This window comes from Delphinapterus leucas, chromosome 19 (assembly GCF_059928025.1).
Source record: "Delphinapterus leucas isolate spDelLeu-1000000601 "Yukka" chromosome 19, BTC_Dleu_Yukka2, whole genome shotgun sequence".
Lineage (NCBI taxonomy): Eukaryota > Metazoa > Chordata > Mammalia > Artiodactyla > Monodontidae > Delphinapterus > Delphinapterus leucas.
This window is the reverse complement of record NC_143147.1, coordinates 11812355-11818354: the sequence shown is the minus strand read 5'-3', so window position 1 is coordinate 11818354 and position 6000 is coordinate 11812355.

Genomic DNA, 6000 nt, shown 5'->3' with positions numbered 1-6000 from the left:
AGTATATCATTGGCAAAACATTTTCTTTTTTCAATACCATCTGTTAATTAAGCGATTTTTGAAGAAATGTGCCTACTAAGAAATTCCAAAAAGTACCTGGTAGGATATTGTATGACCTTAAGCATCACTGAAAGTTATCTTTGTGTTCTGGATAGGGTATCAACCACAGAGCCTAAAGTTTACTAAAAGCTGGGATCTCACCTCGTCAAGACTCTCTGTATAATTGATCCGTCTTTTGTTCGTGCCAGAAAAAGAGCTCCTGCCTTCAGGTACAGATTGGAAAACTTCTGAATTCTATAGATGATTCTTTTTTTTTTTAATTTTATTTAAGTATAGTTGATTTACAATGTTGTGTTAATTTCTGCTGTTCAGCAAAGTGATTCAGTTATAAATATACATACATTCTTTTTCATATTCTTTTCCATTATGGTTTATCACAGGATATTGAACCTAGTTCTCTGTGCTATACAGGACCTTGTTGTTTATCCATCCTACATATAATAGTTTATATCTGCTTATCCCAAACTCCCAATCCATCCCTCCGCCACCCCCCTGCCCCTTGGCAACCACAAATCTGTTCTCTATGTCTGTGAGTCTGTTTCTGTATTGTAGATATGTTGATTTGTGTCATATTTTAGATTCCACATACAAGTGATATGTGGTATTTGTTCTCTTTCTGACTTACTTCGCTTACTGTGATGCACAGATGATTCTTTATCCCATCAACTGACCAGGGGCCCTTTAAAGCTTGGAGAGTTCTATCTGGTAAACAATTTCAGGGAGATTGAGTAAGAGGCCTCAGACTGCCTTAAACATTCTACCACCCAGAATTCTCCTTCTTTGGTCCCTTAGGTGCCTCATCTTGATGCTTGTTACTGATTTCTGCTTTCCACACGGTCACTTGTGGCCTCCATGGGCCTCCTTCCCTTCAAGCTGTTTTATTTCTTGCTGAGCTGATGACCCTCCCAGCTTTGGACAGCCAGCCCCTGCCCTTGCTGAATCTGTGACGTTTCCCTCTTTCTGATGGCCAGGGCTCCTGAAAACCCCATCAGCATCGAGCAGTGGGAGGCCCATCTGTCCCTGCTGTCGGATGCGAGGGATGGCTGGACCACTGCCCAGGTTTTTTCAGATTGAACTTTCCTCCCTGTGACAGAAGCTTCCAGGAGCATTTGGTGACTCTTGAAGGGCTTGAGATCAATAGAAGAAGCAAGCTTTTTCTTCCTCTGGGGAGCCAGCAAGACCGGTGAGTCATCTGTCACTGCTAATTAACAAAAAGGGTCTGAACATTGGGGAACACACAGAGAGAAAAGGATTCGGATTAACCAGACACTGGGGTTTAAAAGAAAATACCAAAAACACCTATTTTCCAGAATGTAGTCTATTCATTATGTGGTATTAGGAGAACAGAGAGAAAATTAAGTTAATTGGCGGCAGCAGTGTGTTTTAGGAAGCCTCGGAGGGCCACTGCAGAGAGATTCAGGCTGCCCATGGAGATGCGCAGAAGAAACAGCATGTGGCCAAGGGCACAGAACATAACCTCATCTTGGAAGAAGCTGGGATACCAAGAATTAGGCATAGAGTGTATTCATTAAAGCTTGCAGAATTTTACCAAAGATCCCTTCTTTCCTCTGATGCTGCTGTGGACCCTCCAAACCAGGCACTGGAAACTGGAGGCATGTATTTCATTTGGCAAGCACAGTTTTTAAATTCTTATTTTGAATGGGAACACCTTTTATGGTGTATGACATACGCTGACCATCCCTGTAAATCAAGTCTCTCTACATTTGCCAGGACTTTAACCTGGTCTCTAAAGGTGTTTGAACAGAACTGCTCAGTAATATTCTCCAGAAGTCAGAGGAGATGGTAGTTTAATGATGCCCACCTTGGATTCTGGGTTTTAGAGCTCATTGGGGATGCCTGAGGGCTCAGCTGGCCAGTGGGTTGGAGGGCTTTCAGGGGAAGAGGCAAGGCTGGCCACTGCAGCCTGGGGAGGGCACTGCCTCACCAGAGCCCTTCTCCCCCAGGCCAGCCCCAGAGCACTGGCCATGTTCTTGTCAGTCTGTTGTCTCCACCAGGCACCAGACGTCTAGGAACTGTCCTTCCCCAGATCCCCGTTATTCGGGGCAGCTCCCAAGAGAGAAATACAAAGGAATCAGTCAAGGGCGACAACAAGAATTTAGCCTAGGTGTACTGTAACTGTATTTTCAGGACCCAAATTCAGACCTCATGGTCCAAAATTGGGAACATAGTATTTGAATTGTGACTGTCCTGGAAGGTTCACGACTTGTGAGCAGTAGAGCTCAACCAGAGTCCACTAGAGGGGAAAAAAAGAGAAAGAAGGAGTTAGATCCTCAAGACCTATCTGGGAGAGTAAGACACTTGTCTCATGGATACACTCTCTTATAAACTGGGATCTGGACTTCTTTCTCCATGAAGAATGATCTTGGATTTCCACCACATACCTGAAAACATATGTAGTCAAGGAGACATGGTCTGGTGTAGACAACCTTGTCTGTGAGCCTGTGTCGCCCTCCAGGGCCACCCCTACGACCACCCGGACCACGCATGGATGCTGGAGGACAGTTGTGTTCAAGGCAACCACATCCGAGTGGCATCGTTTGGGCATCGTTTGGACCTCGTGAAACAGTGATGTGAGTCCTCCTGAGGTCCCTGCGGCGTCCTGTGGTCCTCCAGGACAAATGCTACCCATGTCTGTGTCATCATACATTCCTGAGCTTTTAAGATCATGTCTCCTTGCTCCAGCCTGGCTGAGAGGGAAAAGAACAAAGAAATCCCTTAACTTGGCTTCCTGAAAACCACTGAACTGCACCAAACTGTCTAAAAATATATTCCCAAATTCTAACACACAGACTTGTGAGATGATAGGGGAAAAAAACCCTGCTAAAACATGGCTTATATATGTAACATCAGGAGAGAGTAGTTTAGAAATGACTAAAAGAATATCATTTTTCTTTGACTGCACATGTGGCTTGGATTTAATAAGGCATAATAGACCAAAAATGGCATGAAAGCTCTACAGTAGCACCTGTCTAGAACAGGTTAGAATAGGCAGAGAGAAATGGGGAGGGTAGCTTAACGAAACTTTATTTTCAGGCTTAAAGGGAACCAATAAAGACTTTTAAGTAAAAAAAGTACTATCAAAAATTTTACTCTATTGATCTAGTAATAAATATTCACTGAGTAAATTCTTACATGATTTATCACCTATGTATCTTGCAATTCATTGCTATTCAAGTAGAACCTGAGCAGAGAATAGAAACTCGGTACATTTATCTTCTTCTGTTCAATAAAGAGAAGAAAAGAAACATTTTGTGTAAGTAAAATAGAATATATAAGGGCAAAAACATATCTTTTTATAAAACAGACTTTTCAAAAATAATTTGTGTTTCTGAATAATTTTTAAATGAAACTGCTTAAAAGAATTTAAATGTATGGTAATAAATACTTTGTAACTCATAAAAGAATGCTTGTTGCAACAACAAAAGGACAGCTATCAATCTCCATTTAGCTACATATTAAATAATTTTCATCAGGTATTACATTTACAGTATTCATAAGCTACCAAAAGTTTATTATCAAAAGACTTTCTCCAAATCCTGTTGCCCAGTCACTTATATGGAAAAAGGAAAGATGAATAAGACAGATAGGAAGTGGAAAATTCTAGTTCTTTTTGAAATTTTAGTTCTTTATAACAAATTTTGATGCAGTATTATGTGAAAGTCTTACAACTCTAAATTGGTACTGGAGGGACTTCCCTGGTGGTGCAGTGGTTAAGAATCCGCCTGCCAATGCAGGGGACACGGGTTCGAGCCCTGGTCAGGGAAGATCCCACATGCCGCGGAGCAACTAAGCCCGTGCGCCACAACTACTGAGCCTGCGCTCTGGAGCCTGTGAGCCACAACTACTGAGTCCACATGCCACAACTACTGAGTCCGTGTGCCACAACTACTGAAGCCCCCGCGCCTAGAGCCCACGCACTGCAACAAGAGAAGCCACTGCATTGAGAAGCCCGCGTACCACAAGGAAGACCCAATGCAGCCAAAAATAAATAAATAAATTAATTAATTAATTAAAAGGAATAAATTGGTACTGAAATGTGGCTGTTTTGTGAGCCATCAGAGGTTGTCTTTATCTACGACCTAAGACAAGATCAGGGAGAGAATGACTTTAGATGAATGAACTGAGTTTAAATACGACCTTTCTTCGAACTAATGGAAGCTTGTGTCTGAGGTAGTTCATAAGTTAGAAATGTCAACAGAAGAATATATTTATCAATTTTTAAAGGAAAATATATACCATTATTATTTAAATGCATATTACTATAATTATGAACGAGATTTGGAATCATTGGTTTAGAAGCCATTTATATTTATTTATCTTTTACTCATTTTTTTTCTATTGCATTGCTGGTGCATTTATTGGTTCATACATTCTTTAGATATATAAATAAATATATATTTATGTATTACAGACAAACATATGAAGTGCTTCTGGGGTATAATGAGGTATAGTTTTCAGAGGTGTATTTAAACTTAGAGAAGCTCTTAACATCTGACTAATATAAGGTAAGTTGCATTTTTCCTAAGTGTCCACTTTATATTTTTATAAAACCCAATCAGACTTTTTGTTCTTGTGACATCTTATCTCCTGCTCATTAATATTTTTGTGCTGTGTATAGTGTATAACTTTATTATTAATTCCTATTGTTGAATAATTGAATTTTTTTCAATATTCCAAAAATAGAGAATTTCCTATGTGTCCAGCATTAATTTCTTCGTTAATCTATGTCGCTGATAAAATGCTTCAGCCACTACTAATAGAATTTAGTTACTGATTTCTGATGGTTAGAGGAAGCCAACAAATTGTTTGTACCTCTCAGAAAAGGGCACAGTTTCCTTGAGCTCTGACTGGTAGATTTGATATGGACCGATGTACCAAAAGTGAGTCATCTATGGTCAGAGGAATTCATGTTGTGGTAGTTCCTCTTGAAATGAACACATTTCATTTTAAGTTTATAAAATATACAATGTCTGCCAATGTCCAATTCAGTGGCTATTATAGATGAAATGCCTCAAAATACACTGTTACCATAAAGGTGGCTCTAATAAAAAAGACAGATCATAATGTGTTTGCCTAAGATGTGGAGAAGCTGGAACATTCATACACTGCTGGTGGAAATGTAAAATGGTGTAGCTACTTTGGAAGAGAGTCTGGCAGTTCCTCAAATGGTTGAACACAGAGCTACTGTGTGATCCAACAATTCTGCTTTTAGGCATGTACACAAGAAATTTGGAAACCTATGCAAAAACTTGTACACAAGTGTTCACAGCAGCGTCATTCATAATAGCCAAAAAGTAGAAACAACCCAAGATGTCCATCAATGGGCAAATGAATAAGCACAACGTGGTATACATCCACACAACGGCGTATCATCCAGCCATGAAAAGGAGTGAAGTTCTAATACAAGCTACAACATGGACGGACCTTAAAAATATTATGCTGGCTGAAAGCAGTAGGATACAAAAGGCCATGTGCTATATTATCACCTAGAAAAGGCAAATCTATGACGACAGAAAGTAGATTAGTGGTTGCCTAGAGCTGGAGCTGGGGGTGGTCGGGGCCAGTTGAAAGTGACCGTAAATCATATGGAGTTTCTTTCTGGGGTGATGGGAATGGTCTCAATTTGACTCCTGTTATGGTTGCATAACTGTGTATATACTAAAAACCACTGAACGGTACATTTCAAATGGGTGAATTGTATAATATGTGCATTATAGCTCAATAAATCTGCTACCAAAAAACCCACACAATGAAACAAAAACAATGCTTTTAAATTGAAGCCAGATCATGTTACTTAATCTAAAAAGCAAAACCAAAAATGAAACAAAGCCCACAATGTCCTCCCCTAAGTAATTAGTAAATGCTACAACCTTGAGTGAGCCAGAGATGCCTGTTGTGGTCTCACGTAAGTCCACGTTC